Source organism: Aptenodytes patagonicus, chromosome 6 (assembly GCF_965638725.1).
Source record: "Aptenodytes patagonicus chromosome 6, bAptPat1.pri.cur, whole genome shotgun sequence".
NCBI classification, from domain to species: Eukaryota; Metazoa; Chordata; class Aves; order Sphenisciformes; family Spheniscidae; genus Aptenodytes; species Aptenodytes patagonicus.
In genome coordinates, this window is record NC_134954.1 from 28,782,598 (window position 1) to 28,804,021 (window position 21,424).

The 21,424-nt window shown below is 42.3% G+C and overlaps 1 protein-coding gene across 9 annotated transcripts in view; it reads left to right on the plus strand.

Moving 5' to 3' along the window:
- The window catches only part of MAP3K13 (mitogen-activated protein kinase kinase kinase 13), a 94,265-nt gene that overhangs the window by 24,463 nt on the left and 48,378 nt on the right, over positions 1-21,424 (plus strand). For 8 of the 9 annotated variants that reach the window (XM_076341756.1, XM_076341762.1, XM_076341751.1 and 5 more), the window contains one exon: positions 16,520-16,665. The gene's annotated coding sequence lies outside the window, so the exon portion shown is untranslated. Of the gene's footprint in view, positions 1-12,357; positions 12,387-16,519; positions 16,666-21,424 lie in introns of those variants that run through there. The other variant, XM_076341758.1, reaches the window with a different exon arrangement.

Below are 21,424 nucleotides of genomic sequence, written 5' to 3' on the forward strand. Positions count from 1 at the left end.
CTAGGAAATAGCTATGTTTTAATGTTGGGTAGAAATTTAGTTTATTGGGACCTCTTGGAATGTGAATGCTGTTAAATGAACTTTGCTATGTGTAGCAGTGAAGAGAATTTTCTGAATTTTTATTAACACTGAAGGATTTTTGTGTAAAAAGAAAGTGCATATATATTTGGCTATAGACATGTCCAGTAAAAATGGGCAATTTTATTAAACCATGAATTTAAGGGAGTGTTAGAATGGTTGCCTGGGGCTTCAGTATGATTTTTCAGTGCTCTGGATGGTTAATACAGAATAGCCTAACTGCTAGGACAGAGAAGCCCAGAATAATTTTCCTTGTCCCAGTTAAGTCAAGAACCATTAGAGCAGTGGAAATAAGGTTTCAACAAGAAGGGAAAAAAGGGTGAGGGAAGTGTCAGCTCTTACTCTTGCTAGTGAGAGGGGAGAGCACGCAAATGTACCCGAAGTTAGAATGGAAGAAAAGGGAGTAGCAGTTACCAGTGAAAATAGGCTAATGTTGCCAAAGCAACATTAAGTGGATTAGGAATGATTTTCACTCTTCCTGGTGCTTTTAAAAAAAAAAAAAAAAAAAGGCAAACTGTATGAGTGTTTGCCATAAGACGTGCAGGTCAAAGGAATATGTGATTTTGTTTGACCTGCATATTTATCAAGAAAGGCTTCTTCTCTGTTATCAAGTCTGATCCTTGAGCCATTACAAGTCATTTTTCTCCAACCTAGAACCACTGAATCGCACTACACTGGCTACACAGGAGACCTGCCATGATCCGATGGCTTTGCTTCCCCTGATGCTGGGAGCAGGGAAGGCACAGCAGCTAAGAAACTCTAGTAAACCCCTTTCACTGTCTAGCTGATAATTAAACGTTTGGAGGAGTGACATCAAGTAATTCTTAATGTACTTTTCTCACCTCCTTTTCCTAAGGTATTATATTTTTCTCCTGCCATGTGTTGAGGTACTTGATTATGATAATGCAATAGAAGTAAAATTTCTGAGCAGCATATTCAAGGACCAGGAGCTTGAAAGTGGACTTGCGTGAGAGGTATCTTTAACTTTCTTATTGCAACAACCTGTAGTGACTTACGGGGAGTTATTCAGTAAGCAGAATTTCTAGTCTCTTTTTGAAGTGCGAGTGTAACAAGACAACTGGAAGGAATGAAAGGGTGTAATATAGAAGGCCAGGTATTAGGCAACAGCCCCACATGCGGCTGCATATACGAAGGCTGTTTGCTCAGTAGCCACAACCAGTGACCACTATGCTTCTTGGCTGTCAGCCTTCTAGTCCAAGTCAACAATCAACAGACTACCTGTTAGAAGAAATGATGGGGCTCTTCACTAAAGGAAAAGATATTCTGCTCAACTCTTCTTTGCAAGGAACTCAGCATTGTGCTTGAGGATTTATCTTCAGGAATAATTTCTGATAGTGGTGTATCTTTATTCTCCCGTCAGCAGTCTGGCTGATACTTGAAGCTATGAATTTGAAAAAATGACTAAATCCTGGCACGGCTTCATGGGTAATCAGTAGCAATACCGTCATGGCTAAGTCTTGTCTCTTACCTGTGCAGACTGTTGGTGTGTCAGGATCCACGGAAAGAGGGATGAGGAACCCAGCTGCCATCTTCAGAAACCACCATGCCTCATTCCATCATTCAGTGATTCCCTTTGACAAATGGGTTTTGAATGTAATAGTCCTGAGCCACTCATTTGCTTGTTCTGTCCTACCCTTAGCCCATTTTAGGGATTTTCTGTGTCACGCTCTTACCAGAACAAGAAGATGCACCAGTGTGTTTAGGCTTGCAGGAGGTATTACAGGGCCTAGGGAACAGACTTTCACTGCCTGTGTTTCCTCATTCTGAACTGATGATCTGTCTGGAGCATGAGAAACTGATCTCACACATGAGTAAAGATACAGTCCCCTCTCTCACTCTCCCTGGTCTACATTTTTCAGCATCAAGGTTAGTTTCTGTGGTTCTCAGATTAAAATACATGTCCTCCTGTGTAGTTGAGATTCATTATCTGTACAACACATTTGATCTTGAACTATTCAGAGCAATGAGGCTATTTCTGTAATGCCTCCCAATGTGGGAAGGAAGAAGTTTGATCAACCTGTTTCTTACACAGAAGAAGATACAAGGCAAAGCCAAAGGTGAGGCAGAAGTAAGCATTAAGTGTTCTTTTCTTCTCAGCAAGCTCTTCTAATGTGTTAAAGAAAATTGTCCTTCATGTCATCTCAGATGATTATATTCACAAAAGCCAACCTAGAAAAATCATACCTGTATTAGGCACTAACCATTGATAGTCAAAGTCTTATTTTGTGCCTTTATCTTGATTACCTTTGTTACCTTGGGCACTTGGCAGGAGAAAAAAGCTGCATCATTCTGATTGCTTCATGTTTTCAAGATTTTTTTGGGAGAAAATGTTTCCTGAGCTTCATTCAATCTCTGAAGTAGAATTGGTCTTTCTGGGAATCGTGTGAGATCAAGTGATTGTCTGGAGGAAGAGAATATGTACTGAAGCTGCAATAGCAAAGACCTTGATATCAAAGGCCACCTGCTATTGCTCTCCATCTCTTCAGCCTTAAAGTTTACCAGGTTATAAATTCAGCTTGTCATCTTCCTACATAATGGCTAGCAGTTCTTCAGCAGATGAACAGGACAGTTTCACAAGGATTATTTCATATTTTTATCCCAGCCAGAAATCTCCTCCTGCGGAAACCTCGGTGTAGTCTTCACAAGGCATATAGAGTTGTCTTTTGGCCTTCTTTCTAGATGTTCCTTTTACTATTTTCTTGGTCTTCCTGGGGACAGTCAACAAATCCATGTCAGCATGTAGTTTTGACCTTCAGGTTTGCAACCCAGCTTACACAGATACGTGGTAAGACTATAAAAAATGTCCCACAATAGAACTTTAATAGTTTTTTTTCCAAAAATTGCTTTATATTGATCAACTTGTGTGAAGAATTTCTTGTGAAAAACTTAAATGAACGCCTGAACCCTTTCTGGTGGAAGAAAATGGGGAAAAATGTCTGACAGTCTTTACTGATGTGGCTGAACTTCACACGCGCACAGAGAACATTGTTTAACCTGTATTTTCTGTTCATGGTATGTATTTTATTAACTGTGCTTAGTCAGAAATACATTCCTAGCAAACTGGGATTGTATTTTTGGAGTGAACTTTATCAGTGTTGTAAAACTGATAGAAAAATCTTGACTAGGATCACTGTCCATGTGCAGGTCTGCCAGCCTGGGATTCACCTCTCATGTTTTGGTCACATACCCTTATGTGGTATTTCCTCACCCTTGAATCTGCGACATAAAGGACAGAGCACCTTTTCAGTCATTTTGCTTTTAAGTAGCTTTAGTAGTTGAGTATAGCTGTTCTAAAATATTTTTTTGCTTTCAGCCTAAACACAAACACAGTGGCCGCTTCAAGGCTACATAGGTTCAGGTATTGCGGTATATGCAAGGTGCAATAACTTTTTTGTTTGTTTTGTTTTGTCTGCTGTTTGGCACAAGAGAGACTCCCCCAGCCCCCAACTGGTGCCAACAATTAAAGACAGTTACCAGTCCCCAGTGGAAATAAATGTTTTCAGCCAATATTTACAGCCGGTTCTGTCCTGGAAGAACGGAGCTACTGCTGCTATTGTCAGCTGGAGATGTAGGGAGGCTTCCTTTTGGCTCTTCAGTGAGAAATAAGATGTAAAATACAGCTCTGGTGGTGGCTGTTAGCTTTACTGGTTGCGCAAGAAACACTGCAGAAGGTTTTGCATAGCTATGGCTCAAACTACTTAATGTATCTGTGCTTTCTTCTGAGACAGAGGGTCCTGAAATGGGTGGTAACCGTGGTCACCTTGATCCTAGTAAGGAGGGATCCTCCCTGTAGTTGAATGTCACATAGCATGACTAAGGCTGAGTCTCCTGGAGGTGTTTTATGAGTCTGTCCATGAACTGCTTCCTTGGAGTGTTCTTCCTTCTGCAGCCTTTGTATGAAGGTGAGGTCATCAACCGGTGTTTGATAAGATACAGGACAGCTGTTCTGCTTACTCAGCACCATCTATCTTGTATTCAGAGAAAGAGAGACTTTCTCATAAGAAAATAGCATGATTGTGTAACAGGAGATTGCAATTAACAGTAGAATCAGATCATAATGTGTCAATGTAAATATTTAATGTTTCCTGTCGTTTGAGTAGCATGGCACACCAGCAGTTTGGTTGTCATCTGTATCTTTTTAATATTGGATTTGGCTTCTTTCTCCAGAGGCCTGCAAAGGTCACTGTTCTGCAAGGAGAAATGCCATGTGACATCAGCTTTTGGGAAGCTGAAAATTCAGAGCTGCCAGCAGTGAAAATTGAGGTCCTGCTTTATCAGTGGTGATACCTTCCTACGTGAACTGTATGTGGAAAAGCCGAAGGTGCTGTCTTGGCTTTGCAAGTTTGTTGCCAGCAGCTAATTGCAGTGAAAAAGAGGCTTCTGATGTGGGTGTACTTGCAACATTTAATTGTGTCCTTGTAGGTTAATTGAGGCTGTGCTGTGGGTTTCTGTTTCTTCTTAATTTTTTTTTCCCACTACCTCAGGAGAGAAGAAAACTACTTGTTGGAACTGCTTCTGAAACTCCTGGTCACTTTCTAAAATATACTCCCAGTCTTGAGGAGAGTGCAAACTATGAGAATACTAGTGTATGTGTTTTTAAATCTGTCCATATTTTAAAAGAGAAAACCTGTACTCATTGATGACCTACACTTGTTGTGTGGAGGTTTTCCAGAGGCTGGACAGATTTCAGTAGGCTCTGTAGCGTTTGTCATTTGCTACTTCCTAGCTTGCCAATGTGTTCAGCTATATGAATCTCTCGTACTGGGAGTGAGGAAGGCTAAGCAAAGGACTTTACTGTTCTTATTCGATGCTTGTCAATTCAGTACTTGGGGATAGCTGGCTTGGGATAAGTGACATAATTCTAATAAAATATTGTTATGCTGCTGGGGTGAAATCTGGGCCTAATTGAACCTTTGCATTTGATTTTAGTGAAGCCACATTTCTCTTTAGGATTGGTCACAGGGAGGAAGACTAGATATGCTGGTGGATATGGCAGAGGAGAGAGGGGTAGTTCTATGAATTTCAGCAAGTGGACATAGAAGCAGGAAAAAGAATTATGTTTGAGATGAGAAAGATATAAATAGGGAAAGGAAATAGGCTCCTCTCTGAAGGTGGAGGGGAAACAAGCAGATAATGGTGATCAGGTGACAGTCTGGGGGAGGTAAAGAGCAGGAAAGGGAAGAAAAATGGAGGTGGAGATCTTACAGGGGTCATGGAATCCATTAATTTATTTTTTAGGATCTTCTTGCATTTTAGGCAGGAAGAAAAAATAATTAGCAACTTTTGTCCCCTCACAAATTTATTTAACCAGTCTGACCGTACTGTTTAGAATGGGATGGGAATAACTCATGGAAATCATAGAATCATAGAATAGTTTGGGTTGGAAGGGACCTCTAAAGGTCATCTAGTCCAACCCCCCTGCCGTGGGCAGGGACATCTTCAACTAGATCAGGTTGCTCAGAGCCCCGTCCAACCTGACCTTGAGTGTTTCCAGGGATGGGGCATCCAGCACCTCTCTGGGCAACCTGTTCCAGTGTTTCACCATCATCAGTGTAAAAAATTTCTTCCTTAGATCTAGTCTAAATCTACATCCCCTTTAGTTTAAAGCCATTCCCCCTTGTCCTGTCACAACAGGCCCTGCTAAAAAGTTTGCCGCCATCTTTTTTATAAGCCCCCTTTAAGTACTGATAGGCTGCAATAAGGTCTCCCGGAAGCCTTCTCTTCTCTAGGCTGAACAACCCCAACTCTCTCAGCCTTTCTTCATAGGAGAGGTGTTCCATCCCCCTGATCATTTTTGTGGCCCTCCTCTTGGACCCGCTCCAACAGGTCTGTGTCTTTCTTATGCTGAGGGCTCCAGAGCTGGACGCAGTACTCCAGGTGGGGTCTCCCCAGAGCAGAGCAGAGGGGCAGAATCCCCTCCCTCCACCTGCTGGCCACACTTCTTTTGATGCAGCCCAGGTTACGATTGGCCTTCTGGGCTGCGAGCGCACATTGCCGGCTCACGTCCAGCTTGTCATCCACCAGTACCCCCAAGTCCTTCTCAGCAGGGCTGCTCTCAATCCCTTCATCCCCCAGCCTGTATTGATACCGGGGGTTGCCCCGACCCAGGTGCAGGACCTTGCACTTGGCCTTGTTAAACCTCATGAGGTTCACACAGGCCCACTTCTCGAGCTTGTCCAGGTCCCTCTGGATGACATCCCGTCCTCTGGTGTGTCGACCACACCACTCAGCTTGGTGTCATCCGCAAACTTGCTGAGGGTGCACTTTATCCCACTGTCTATGTCATTGATGAAGGTATTAAGCAGTACCGGTCCCAATACGGGCCCCTGCGGGACGCCACTCCTCACCAATCTCCACCTGGACATTGAGCCGTTGACCACTACCCTCTGGATGCGACCATCTAACCAATTCCTCACCCACCGGACAGTCCACCCATCAAATCCATACCTCTCCAGTTTAGAGAGAAGGATATTGTGGGGGACCTTACAGAGGTCCAGAGAGACGACATCTGTAGCCCTTCCCATGTCCACTGATGTAGTCACTCCATCATAGAAGGCTACTAGGTTAGTCAGGCAGGACTTGCCCTTGGTGAAGCCATGCTGGCTGTCTCAAATCTCCTCCCTGTCCCCCATGTGCCTTAGCATAGCTTCCAGGAGGATCTGTTCCATGATCTTCCCAGGCACAGAGGTGAGGCTGACTGGCCTGTAGTTCCTCAGGTCTTCCTTCTTTCCCTTTTTAAAAATGGGGGTTATGTTTCCCCTTTTCCAGTCCGTGGGAACTCCACCGGACTGGCCATGACTTCTCAAATACAATGGATAGTGGCTTAGCAACTTAATCCGCCAGTTCCTTCAGGACCCGTGGATGGATCTCATTGGGTCCCATGGACTTGTGCACCTTCAGGTGCCTTAGATGGTCTCGAACCTGATGTTCTCCCACAGTGGGCGGCTCTTCATTCTCCCGGTCCCCGCCTTTGCCTTCTGCGGCTTGGGCGGTGAGGCTCGAGCACTTGCCGGTGAAGACCGAGGCAAAAAAGTGATTGAGTACCTCCGCCTTCTCTGTGTGCCGGGTAACCAGGTCTGCCGTTTTGTTCTGGAGAGGGCCCGCATTTTCCCTCGTCTTCCTTTTATCCCCAGCATACCCATAGAATCTTTTCTTGTTGCCCTTGATGTCCCTGGCCAGATTTAATTCTATCAGGGCTTTAGCTTTCCTAACCTGATCCCTGGCTGCTCGGACAATTTCTCTGTATTCCTCCCAGGCTACCTGTCCTTGCTTCCACCCTCTGTAGGCTTCCTTTTTGTGTTGGAGTTTGTCCAGGAGCTCCTTGTTCGTCCATGCAGGCCTCTTGGCGTTTTTGCCTGACTTCCTCTTTGTTGTGATGCATCGCTCCTGAGCTTGGAGGAGGTGATCCTTGAATATTGCCCAGCTTTCTTGGGCCCCTCTTCCCTCCAGGGCTTTGTCCCATGGCACTCTACCAAGGAGATCCCTGAAGAGGCCGAAGTCCGCTCTCCTGAAGTCCAGGGTAGTGAGCTTGCTGTGCGCCCTCCTCGGTGCCCTAAGGATCTTGAACTCCACCATTTCGTGGTCACTGCAGCCCAGGCTGCCCTTGAGCTTCACATTCCCCACCAGCCCCTCCTTGTTGGTGAGAACAAGATCCAGCATAGCACCTCTCCTCGTTGGCTCCTCTGCCACTTGGAGAAGGAAGTTATCATCGACGCATTCCAGGAACCTCCCGGATTGCTTATGCCCTGCCGTGTTGTCCCTCCAACAGATGTTGGGGTGGTTGAAGTCCCCCATGAGGACCAGGGCTTGTAAGCGTGAGGCTGCTTCTGTCTGTCTATAGAGGGCCTCATCCGCTCGGTCTTCCTGGCCAGGTGGCCTGTAGCAGACCCCCACCGTAATGTCACCTGTCCCTGCCTTCCCTTTAATCCTGACCCATAAGCTCTCGGTTGGCTCCTCATCCATCCCCAGGCAGAGCTCCATGCTCTCCAGCTGGTCATTGACATAGAGGGCGACACCCCCTCCTCGTCTCCCCTGCCTGTCCTTCCTAAAGAGCCTGTATCCCTCCATCCCAACACTCCAATCATAGGAGCCATCCCACCACGTCTCCGTGATGCCAATAAGGTCGTAGCCCTGCAGGCGTGTGCACGTCTCTAACTCCTCTTGTTTATTCCCCATGCTACGTGTGTTTGCATGGAGGCGTTTAAGTTGGGCCCCCGATGAAGCTGTCTTACTGTCTGGAGTTCCTTTGTGCTGCTCTTCAGGCGTTCTCCTGCTGACCTGTGTTCCTTCTCCAGGCTCTGGGCATGTATTGCTGGCCCTGGCATCAAACTGGTAAGAGTGGGATGGATTGAGGTTCCCCTCCCCTGGCATCTCTAGTTTAAAGCCCTCTTCACCAGCTTGGCAAGCCTGTGACCGAAGATGCTCTTCCCCTTCTCTGACAGATGGACCCTATCAGCCCCCAGTAGACCAGGTTTCTCAAGTGAGTCCCATGGTCTAAGTAGCCAAACCCCTGGCTGTGGCACCAGTCCCGTAACCATTTGTTGACTTGCCAGATTTGCCTGGCCCTTTCAAACCCCTTCCCTTTGACTGGCAGGATTGATGAAAAAACTACCTGCGGTCCTGAGTCCCTTACCATCGCTCCTAGGGCTCTGTAGTCCTTAAATGATGGGGAAGGAGTGATCATTACTGATAGGTTTTATTTGCAAGAGAAACGGCACAGAGAGAAAATCAGCCTTTCTTTTAGGGGAAGTGTTGCAAGAGGAACAGTTCCAGGTGGGTCCCTTTTCTGCTCCCAGGGCTCTGTGGATTCATTTTCTTCAGTATTTCCACATGCGTCTTCATTCTCTGCTTCTACAGTTTCACAGTTTTCTTAGCAGGCAAAACGCTGCCTTTAGTCAGAGATTTGCAGCACTTGCTGTTTTCTAAGGTGCGGTGCAATAGCTCTTGTTCTCAGGTGATGTTATCCCCAGCGAACCACCAAAGGTGTGAAATTGAGGTACCTACTTCAGAGCTCTGTATATGTTGCTGACCCTTGTGCTGCTGTGTTGTGCAGTAGTGAAGGGAGAGAGCTGAGCAGGTTGCTGGCTTGTGCATGCTGCATCAGTAGTGCCAGGTATAAAAAGCTCCCTGTTCTTTTTCTCCTATTTTATTTTTATACTTATGTTTTCACTTTGTGTCATTTAGAAATCAAAGCAGGAGTGTGCAGTTCAGCAGCAAAAGAACTATGCTTACTACGAATCTGCTGCTTTGCTCAAATTAAACATTTATGGGGCCAGAGACTCCTCACTGCTCCATCTCAAGTCTTTCAGCCTCCTACAGTGTGATGATTTTTTTTCTTTGCACTTTGACACAGCTCCTGCAAAAAATACAGCGAAATTATCCTCCATTGGCCTCTCTCCCTTCCAGGCCATCTTTCCTTTGTGTGTCCAGTTTGTTTTTTCCTTAACTGTATCTTATGAGGAGCAGCTGTCGGTATAAGTAATGCTTAATATTCCCTGTGAGTTGGAAGATTTCATCCCAGTCTGATGGGCAGAGATCTGGCCTCAGTTATTTGTACCTTTTTCTGTTTTCAGTGGTCTATACCGAGGTGGTGTAATTGAGTAGGAGCTCCTTATTCCTCAAACCAGGTAACACAATGCTGCTGCATATTACCTACTGACGCTGTAAGTGGTCTTGACTGGCTTGGTTTCTGTGGAGAGCAGTCAGGTACCTTCAAAGGCCTGGATCTTATCTGCAGGCTCTTCTGTGGCCTGGAGCCTGGTGTGAAACCTGGGCAGTGGTTCTATTTATTGGGCATGCTGGGAGCAAAGATAACTTTTGCAGAAGAGAGGGTTGTTTCTGAGCCTAGTCAGAGAGTTTTACAGGACCTAAGGGATGTTGCAAATGCTCAGTGTTCCCTGCAAGAGCATGGTCTACTTTGGTTTTACTTTTTTAGCTTAAAACAGTGCTGCATGGATGCTAAAAGCCCACGCTCCTAAAATAGATCAAGTAGAACAAGCACTTCACTGATGACTCCTCTTCAGGAGAGGAGAGAGAGAAGGTAACAATGAACAGATGGCAGGTATTAGTCATATCACCTAATATATCTGAAGACCTCAGACACTATCGGCACAAAGGTGGTGGAGGAACCTGGAGGGTATGAGTCCTCCTAACAAACCAGACTGGGTATTAGAGTTGCACATGATACAGATAGAGGGGACCTGAGAAAATGAGGGGACTTGCAGCCAAATGAGCTAAACCAAGAAGAGTATGCTCACAGAGGCTCAGAAAGTCCTGGCCAGATCCCAAGACTACTTTTACCTTCCCAGTTTGCAAAGCCATTCCCTTGCATGTTTGACATGTCCCTCAGAGCATCGTTTCTTGGAACTCCCGTGCTTATAATGCAGTTACCTCTGCAGAAATCCTAGTACAAAGGTCCAATACCTCAGAAATAAGTGAATTCTTCCAATTTCAATATCAGCTTGAATGGTGTTATTCTAGCTTTTACTGTAATGAATTCGGTACAGAAGCTGCTTGATCTTTTCGCGTAGTATCTGAATTGCCAGTGTGCACCTTGCAGTCTAATTCGGCCGGCTCAGCATCCCCTCTCTTCTCTAGGTCGCTGATATCTGCACGCTGGCCCTGGCCCAGTTGGCAGTAAGCTCATAGGAGAGCCTCTGAGATGCTACTGCCTGCTGATTTGCTGGAAACACATTGTGTAAATGAAATATAAAATATGTACAGTCGCTTGTACGTGAGTGGCTTCCAGCAAACTTGACACCACAGAGCAAGTAGGCCGCTGAAGTACCTGCGGAGGCATTGTGGGAGAAGTGCATTGTTTCCAGTTGCTTGCTCTGATTGCATTGTTTGTATAATCATTTGCTTTAAAACCAGTCTGTCCAAAAGGCAGCATGGCTGTGGGCACACTAGAGGGTAGGAAGACAGGGTGCAAATGTGGGCTCTTTTAACTTTCCTGTGCAGAGATGGAGTCATCAAGAGTCACAGCATCTGTCTGATCTCCCCACGGAATGGCTGTATCTTGATTTTTTTTTTTTTTTAAATTTGTTTTGGGTTTTTTTGTTTTAAAATCTTCAGCAACAGAGGCTGAATGTGTGGTCTTCTCCTTTTTCTCCTCTTTTGTTTCATCTTTTTGGCGTTCATTTATGAAGAGAGCTGCTCTGCTGGAGATACTCCCATAATTTTTTGCACTTGTGCTCAGACCTCTGCGGAAGCCAAGCACCCTGTGGGCCTCTGAATTACAAGTACCATTTTGGTGGCACCTTGCATCTTTGGGCTTCAGCTATTGCCAAACACCTAATGAATGTATAAAGTGAGTAAAGCACTTCTGCTGTGAACTCTGCTGATACATCAGGGGTTAAACTAAGCTCTGTTTATTAGTGTTGATACTTTAAATTGTGCCAGAATGCTTTGAAAATGTGACAGCGGACAGGGCAGCAGGCAGTAAACACCGTTAAATGACAATACTGTTCAATATTTGCTGTTAATTGAGAGAGGCAGCAGCTGCTGGTATGCAGCTTCAGCCAGGATGAATTAGTAATGAGTCTGTAACTCTGTTTTTTTTTTTTTTTTTTCTGGTTTAAAGTTGCATCAGCCCTTTATGGTTCAGTAGTTTGCTTGGGATAGAAATCAAAAATCATAGCAGGACCTAAACTGAAGATTTTATTTTGGTTTTTGTTTTCCAGTGAGTTGTCACAGAGCTGTGGTGTCAGTGATAAATTTGGCAACAGTGATAAAATTGACTTGTATTTAAGGACTAGACTTAAAGGTTTTGGGTTAGCTTTTCCATCCTGTGTGGCAGACAGTGGGAATGTAGCAGGCAAAGCAAGCTCCTCCTTTGAAAGAAAGCACTTTTGTTGCTTTCTTGCTGGCCTCCAAAGACATTTTCAGTTATGATTTCTTTGAACAGGAGTTTTGGTTCAACTTTCTTTGCTGTGTTGCACTGCAGGTTGTGGTGCATGAAACAGTTCTGGCCCTTGCTGGAGGGACCCGCAGCAGGAGAGGGAACACTAATTCAACATTTTTCTTGTGCTTTCTTTGCACTTTTGCCATGCAAATGTGTTGAGTTTAACCTTTGAAAACTTGCTGATAAGCTGTTATCAGCCAACAGTTAAAATAACAGACCCTGCCACCTCGCTGAGTTGGGATAGGAATTTCCCAAGGCTTCAAGGCCTGGGTATCGTACAGGAACAGCATTAATCCAGGCAGAACAACCAGGCTGGGGACAAAGTTTACTCTCTGAAGAAATCAGCCCCAGCTGCTAGTTTCACGCTGTTTATGCACCCTTCTCTGTAAGTATTTATTTTGCACAAAACATTTTTGTTTTGAACTATAGATGTGATTGTGAGAGTGCAAAATCGTGTTATGGTGGTTAGCAGCATCTTTAACAGATCTTAAGTTGGACACAGGAAATGAAATTCTAGCTCTGTTGAAAACAATGCTAACAGTCCTATTGATTTCAGTACAGCTCGGCTTTCACCACGAGTAGGAGAATTTCAAAGCAAATAATGTTTTGTTTGTTCAGTTCTTTAAACAAAATCCATCTGCAGGGGTTAGCATTTGAATCCAAATACTCAGAATTCTGCTGATATTTTGTTAGGATGAGAAATACTAGATTGAAAAAATTCCTTGGGTCCATGATGATTATGTTAAAGAGGAAGAAAAAATCCAATCAGCAGGTATGTTTTGTAACCCTGTTTCCAGTTTGTGTGATTTCTGTATTACATACGTTTGGTTTTTGTATTTGTTCTATACGCATTAACAGTTTTTACCAAGTGGGTAAGTGCATTTACGCATTTTTAAGAGCTTAAATCTGCGATACACCATGCTGTCTTCTATGTTGGCTTATAGATGCATAAAATCTTTCAGGTTGAATCTGGAAAGAAGTGTTAAAAGCTAATAGAATACTAGAAAAGGTGGCGGTAAATGGAAGTGCAGAAAGAGCTAAACTCATCTGGTGGTAAAAGTCTTTCGGCCCCAGAAGCCCCTTCTCATCTAGGGTACTGACAATTCCTACCTTTGCGAGCAGTTATCAAATGTTTTAAAATCTGTCCTTAGAAGGCTGTATTTTTTCATGTGAAATTCAATGATTTATTCCAATGGCATTCTGCCAACTTTGGGCATCTAGTGTGTCATGAAAAGAAGGCTTAGGGGAGACCTTATCACCATGTTCCAGTATTTAAAGGGTGGCTACAAAGAAGATGGAGACTCCCTTTTTACAAGGAGTCTTGGAAAAGAGGAGGGGTAATGGGTACAAGTAACTCAGGGGGAGATTCCGATTGGACACAAGAGGAAAATTTTTCACAGTGAGAACAATCAGCCATTGGAATAATCTCCCCAGGGAAGTGGTGGATTCCCCAACATTGGACACTTTTAAGATTCAGCTGGACAGGGTGCTGGGCCGTCTTGTCTAGACTGTGCTTTTGCGAAGAAAGGTTGGACCAGATAATCCTTGAGGTCCCTTCCAACCTGGTATTCTATGATTCTATGTGTTTTTACAAACAACTCTCCAATTTTATGTGCTGTTTTCTATGTATGTCAATTGTGTTTAAAACTATAATGTAATCAAATACAATCTTTCCGGTTTTGTGTGTTTTTGATTCTCTCAAGTCTGTGTTATTGTTTCATCTGTAGTATCTACTTACAATGTTTGGTTTTTTTAGGCAAGAAAATAAACCTTGGTGTGTTTACATGCACCATTCCTGTCTTAAAACAGTGGTAAAAATTGTAATTACTAGCTTTTTGGGCTCTTTTTCATTGATTTAATAGAAACACCATGTAATTTTCTTGTAAACAAAGGCAAATATTTACATTTTTAATATATAAAAAAAGTATAAACTCTAAAGTTTGTCTAATAAACCTGATAAAATGTATGTATATTTACTCTGGTTTTAATCTTAAACTATCCTTCCTTACCTCTGTTGGAAGGAGTTATTAACTGCTTAATAAACATTGTTCTCAGCAGTGTGCTAATTAAACGATATACCTATGTGGTATGTTTCCAGTTTCTAGAAGGTTTTTTGCTAGGTGTTTGACATGGTCTGTAACAAGGTGTATACTTGTTAATCTGCTTTGGAGTAGTCAAATGTCTGCACTTCAAGGAATTTGGATGCCATGTCTCACTCTTGCTCATGTTGTGTCCCCATCTCGCTCTCAGGACATGTCCGTGTGGCTGCTGTACTGGTGCCAGTGAGTTGCTGACTGGGTGTGTTTGTAAAACTACTTGGGCACCATCTCCTACTACAATAATGCTGGTATTGACCAGTTGTTTCAACTTGAGGTAGTATACAGCAGAGCTCTGCTGACTTACCTGATTTGGGGATTTTATTTTTCCTCTGCAAACTGTTGAGTAAGATGGGAGAAGTCCTCCATGAGGAGCATTGCCACTTGCTTAAATAATGCAGTGTGAAAGCACAGCAAGAGGCTTCAGTGCACTGGTAGAATTACCTTCTGGGGCTGATGGCAGAGGGGTGTAAATGGATGAACAGATTTTCTACAGTTGTGTGTCTGTCATTGCCCATATCGATGTATTGCTTCCAGGAAGGTGATTGACCTGGAAATTATTCTGTAAATAAATGGTTAATACAGGGCTGGTACAGGGCAACAGTGGTTGCAAACTGGTACTGGCAAACTTTCTTGTGCAAGAATATTGCTATATCATCATCATTCTCCTATATATTGACCAAATATAGGCTCTGAATGTAGCCTAACCTTGACTTCACAAGCTTCCCCTTATTGGGAATGTGGAATTACCTTTCCTGTTTTTGTGGCAAATTGGAGAAGATAGAGAGAACTAATACAGTGCTAAAATGAAATTACAGTGGTGACAAGACTTACAGTGCTGGTGAAAGACCAGCAAATGTGTGCAGAGTTAAGCTATCAGCACTGGGAATTTGTTTTGCAGGAATCGTTTTTGCTACTCCTTGGTCAGTAGTTTTTAAGGCGTATTCAATAGAAATTATTCAGCTTCTATAATTGTGAACGGTTTTTCTTAAATACAAGATTTTCATGTTTGTTTCTTGTAACACAATGTAACTGTTGTCTTCTTAAGTTGTATGTATAATTGTAATAACCAATTTACAGCTGTCCTTTTGAGATTGTTTTTCTGATGTTGCCATTGAAAGTGACTGTTTCAGAATATGTGACTGCCAGTAACTAAATGTGTGAGAATATTAATGTCCAGCTAGCAGAAAAGGTTGTGAACAGTGTGGGGTGAATTGCTCTGTGGGGGGGACCCCTAGAAAACAAACAGCTCCCGCTGATAGTCATCGCTATCTCCTATACAGGAGTGCTGGTGGCACCTTCTTTCTCACTAAGGATTGTTGTTATAGATCTTGTTATTGTGTTTCCTACATAATTTCTTAAATAATCCTGAAAGTTAATCTTGGGTTAAATTGATGTATGCAGTTTTGACATGGGAGGGGAATATGTGATGCTTATTCCTACTGCTGCAAAAAATTAGGAATATGCTGAACTTCCCAAACTTTGGGGAGTGGTCTTGAGACCAGCTGAATTGCATGTGGTACATAACATGGGGCAGATGGTGCCTATGTTTTTGCAAGGCCAGCTAGCTTTTGTTGTCTAAAGTCTCTTAATTCTGGCAGACAGTTGTGCTGGTATTACTGAATCCCTTCTTCAATGTTGTCGTAGCCTTGTTGTATCTGTGATGATTAAATATATAAGGAAAACAATGTTTGCAGGTAGAGCTAATCTCTTTAAGACCAGGTAGTTTAGTCTTTCAATTAAAGGCTAGTATCAGTCAGTTCTGTAATTTCAAGGGATTGATTATTTTTAATTTTATGAAGAACTGGGCTAAGTCTTGCATCCTTTTACATTTTTGTGGGGTGGGAAGAAGATGCCGTAGGCTCAGGATTGGAAGTCTCAGTATTTGTTGTTTCTTCGCTTGCATGTTTCTGATAGCAAGAGGAATAATGGTATTATGAGTTGTATATATGTAGGAGGATTGTAATAACTTATGCTTCTCCTAAAATTTGCTTAAAATTACGAAGATAAATAACTTGGAGTTTAGGTATAAAATTAAGTGTAAAAAGTCATTAATAGATTATCTTGAAGTACGTTATTTTAAAATCTAATCCAATCCTGGATGATGTAATTTTGTAATATGGAAAGCTCTGAGCTCTTTTAGTGGAGCTGCTTGCTTAATTTAGGTTAAAATTGTACTGTAAAAGGATTATAGAGTGTATGCCTGTGCTAAGAAAGGATGTACTAAATGTGTTGAGGTCTTTTTCTACTCCCAGCTTCTTTTTGAAAGTGCATACTTAATTTTTGATGTTTTCTGCTGCATTTAAATGTGCCACATAACATCAGGATGTGCTAATGGGATGTTTTGGGTGGATCGTGGGAGCATTTATTTAAATACATTTTTGTTGAATAGGATTCTGAGTTTTCTTGTTCTTCTTTCTAGAGAGAAGAATTCAGTGCTGGACTGTCATAAACATTACTCATGGTGCAACTTCAGAGAACAGCTTGATTTATCTGACTTGAAGAGGAGGCACATGTGCAGTAAGCCAAGAGGACATGGGCTTTCAGTGCATCTGGAAAAATGATCAGGTATCAGCAGTTGTTGATGTTTAAACTGTAGTAACTAGTCAGAAACTTGAGAAGATGTGAAACAGTAATGCACTTACTCCTGCAGTTGTCCTTAAATTTTAGGTATGCTTTCCTTTCAGTGGTAGGAATGAGGTAAGTTTACATTCTCATTTTATATTGTGTCCATAGCTATTTCACTGCTGAACTTGCTCACTTGCAGTAGCTCAGTTGCAGACACCTGACGGGATCCAGTTCAGATGTGAGTGAACGGGGAGGGACAAGTGCCAAAGGGGTGTTTGCATAGACTGAGTTGAAGTTAATCTTACAATGTTTAGATTTTTCAAATATAACTTGAACTCTGAAAGCATTTGAATCTGTTAATTCAGGTTTATTGATTTTGTGAGGGGATAACTTTGATATATTATTTTTCTATTGTTACAAGTACTTTTTCATTGTACTTACTCTGGTGATTGGCTGGAGAATGCAGATGTCCTCACAGGAATCCAGGCTATTGTAGCTGGAGTAGAGACACCAGCAAAGTTCCAGAAAATGCAGAGAGTCGTGGTTCATTTTGAAATCTGAGCAGGTTACGGGTTCAATAACGTAAGAACTATATGTTTTTAGCTATTTGTTTGTTTTCAAGCAGCTGTTCATAATTTCTAAAATAATGTAGTGTCAAACTTTACTATTGGAGGTAACTGCTCTGCGTAGGTACTTGGATTAGCTGGCTCACTTGTTGCTGATTCTGTGTCTGATGTCTGTTGCCATAGTTAGTGCAGAGCTTGTGCATCTCTGGTGTCCTGCCTCCAATGCTTCCCTTTGGCAAGTATCAGGCATGATCAGGGACTTGCTTTAGCAAGCACACAGCCCATTTCGTTATAGTGAAGGGGGATTCATTAAAAAGTAACTTGGCACTTCTGTGGTAGACAGCATTTGTTTGTTTTGTACTTCTGTTCACAGTTGTGCTGCCTGTCTTTGAGAAGACAGAGCCTGCATCACGGAGGAGGTGACTGCTGTCTGGGAACAGCCGGGTTCGGCTCAGGGAGAGAAGCTTTGGGAGGCTGAGCAGGGCAGGGGAGGAGGAAGGAGTGAGAGATGCAGTAGACAGCCAGGAGCCTGCAGCTCATGCAGGGAGACTAGGGTAACACTGAGAAGCAGACAGTCCTCAGAGGTGATGAGAAACTTCCCTAGGGACCAGATAGCACTGTACAGAGTTTGCTGCAATTTGGACATTGAGGGCTAAATGGAAGCCTGGAAACAAGACACAGCAGGCAGGGAAGGTTGTATAGAAACGCTTCCTATTTCTAGTCTGACTGACCTGGTCTCTGAGTTTCCGTTACTGAAAGCGTTCTAGTTCATATTCCAAGAAAACTTGGCTTTTTTCTTCAGGGAGCTCCCCGTGAGGCAAAGGTCTCTGCGTATTTGCCAAAGAGCTCTGACTGACAAGGAGTCCAGTCTCAGACAGGTTGATCCTGTTGACTAATTACAATTTCATTTTCTGAGGAGTGGCCAGCTGTGTAAGAACACCTTTGGACACGATAGAGAGACCACTTAGGACACAGGGTTAGGAGCTTTAAGATGGCTTTTGGTCTTCAAGTGTACTGTTCTTCACCTCTGTCCTCAAAGTGAGTCTTTATTGTCTGCTGTCACTTTTGAAATTTGATGTAAATGGCAGGAGGTTTCTTTCTTTGTCTCATATTCTCTAATCTTCTAATGCATCTGTGTGAGCTTGTGATATTTTTTTGTAATTATATCGCCTTCGATGTTGGCATGACACTTAATGTGTTTTGGATATTGCTATTCCTAAGAATATATCATCTGTTGAATCTGTGTCATATATGCAGTTTTTTAGTTTAACTATACCTATTTTATGTATTAAAAATTAAATGGTAAAACTTGTATATTACCAAATATATGCATATATCTGTGTGAAGAACTGAAAAGGAGCAAATTATATAAAAATTATGTAATCTTTTGGGAATTAAGCTTAGAGGAATGTTTTAAAAAAAATTGTTTCTTGTTTTCTTTATAGATGCTAGCTGAAAAATCACTTATTTCTGTCTCTAACTGTAAAATTTTCTAAAGTTTTCTTCAGTTAGTGAACGTATATATGCATAATGCAAGAAAACATTTAGTTGCTTCACTCAAGGAGACTGAAAATGGGTTTGTTTTATATGTTTTCTTTACATTTGTATGATCTTTGTCATAATGAGATACTTAATGGAGAGAAAGCTACAGATACATAAGTTTTAGGAGGTGACTGAGTCACCTCTGAGTGGGATTGCAGGAAGACGTGAGATGGAGCTACGTTTTGGGATTCATTTCTTAATATAAAAGCTGTCAATTTTTACCCATTCTAAGAGGAGTGGTGGGTGCCGTAGAGGCAGAGCATCCATATATTTAGACTCTAGCTCTCTCTCTTTACGAGTTATAATTAAGGTGAAGTATTTTACTGAAGAATTAAATTCTGCCTTGATTTGAACCTGGTTTCATCTCAATGAAAGCAATTAGTGCATGAACTACCCTGTCCTTGCTTCATCAACAACAATTCATCAGTTGCTTCATCAACGTCGCTGCTTCTTATCTTATTTTTTCCAGTTAATAGACAAGGCAGTCTATATTGGAGTGCTATATGCATAGTAGTGGCTTAAGGATAGAAAGTATAGCTCGTAAGGGGGACTGTGACATTTAGTAGATGGCATGTAATGGGAGAGCAAGTGAACCAGGCAAGCTTCTAATCATGTAGTCTGTCATGTTTTTTTCCTCCAGCGTATTATATCTTTTGTGAAAAGTATACAAGCACTTTCTGTAAACCTTTCCTTACTAATAAGGGGGAAACGAGTTTGAGCAGGCTCACATCTCTGCTTGAAGGGAAGTGCAGTCATCTTTTTTACTCGGCTTATGGAGGACTGTAGGTTATAAAACACTCTCGTGAAAGAGTTGTCCTGGAAGGTCCCAGGGTTAATGCTTCAGCTGACATGTTTTTGAACATGACTCATCCTTTCTCTCTTAGCCATGACTTGAATTTACTAACATGGTGCTTATTTTCCCTGGATGGGCAAATCTTGTGCAATACAAAGCTGATGGTTTGATTGAGTTGGAGTATTAGGACATTAGCTAACTTTTATGTGCCCTTTTGGTGAAGGCTGTTTAATTTTTGGTTGTCCGTTAAGGACAGCTCTATGACTTTGTTCAGAAATCAAGTATTTGGTATGCCATACAGGATCTCCTGAGAGTGTCCTGCTTTGGGGTGCCTTCTATATCATACTGCATTGTCCAACATTGTGCTTGAAAACAAGGATCAAAAAATCACCACTGCTGACAAGTTTAGCGCTCTCAATCTGAATATTCTGGACCAAAAATCTGTTAATCATGATTGTAACTATTTAAAGTGTTGTCATAACTCTTCATGAAGTGAATAATTCTGTGTCGTGATACCTCAGACAAATCAAGAGGACTCTTCTAGGGTCTGCATTTACCAGTGGGGAAACAGAAGTCGTCTCTTGGGAGAGAGGAAAAAAAAGCAGTAAGCTCTGAAGCAAAAGCTACTGATAGCTTCATGACTGATGCTAATCTGGGAGGAAGATGCTGAGCAGGTTTTATTTGTCTTGAGAATATTTACATAGGGCTGATCACTGTTCTTGAAGGAACTTTATCATAGTACTACAGAGAAAACTGTTAGTACTAAATATAGTGCCTTATTCTGGCAGTCTCTAACTTATAAATGCTTGAATTCTGCTGTCTTAATGGGCTTTTCAGCAGTTTTTTGGTAGAAATCTGAATAATATTCCTCAGAGAGGTTGTGTAACTGTAGCAAGGATGGAAAGATGTAATTCGGCAAGACCTCGTACTGCAAAAGATCAGATTAATTTTTTAGCTTCTGGTCTTGCTGCAGAGCTTTCAGTACTTTGATATCTTCATAGGAGAAAGAGGCCTGAAAGGTTCCAAAAGATCATCTTGATCCTTTGCATCAAAGCATCATCACTATTGTTGGACAATTCTTGTGAGATGATTTTTTTTTTTTTTTCCTTTACCTCCTAATATAGGAGACAACATGACTTCCTTAGGCTGGTGCTTCACTGTTTACCATTTAGAAAAGTTCTTCTAATGGCCTAAGTAAATTTCTCTTGTTCTAGTTTGAGTCCATTACTTTTTCTGCTCACCACAGATGTGGAGAATAAGTTTCCTCCTTCTTTGCAGAAACTCTTCCTATATTTAATAGAAATATATCATATCTCAATCTTACCTTCTCTTTTTACTCTATTCAGATTAGGCAACCTCAATGAGTTAGCTCACTCATCCTTCGTAGCTCACATTATTAACTCTCTGTCTTTTCTTGTAGTTCTGTTGTGATTTCTCTCTTTCTTGACAAGCCTAACCCAAAAATGGACTTTACCAAAGGCTTTATCAAAACTGAGTAGATTGGGAATTTGAGCTCCTGTCAATGGATGGAAGTTGCCTTGTTTGTGACAACTTGAAATTTGTAATTTGTGCTCAGTCTGTGATCCTCTCTATCCTGAATCGTTATCTACAGAACAGCTGCTCAGCAGTTGTTTCTATATTTGTGCAGGTGTATTGGTTTTGCATGGCAAGGTTTTGGTAGCAGGGGGGCTACAGGGGTGGCTTCTGTGAGGAGCTGCTAGAAGCTTCTCCCATGTCCAATAGAGCCAATGCCAGCTGCCTCCAAGACAGACCCGCTGCTGGCCAAGGCAGAGCCCATCAGCGATGGTGGCAGTGCCTCTGTGATAATATATTTAAGAAGGGGAAAAAAGCCTGCGTA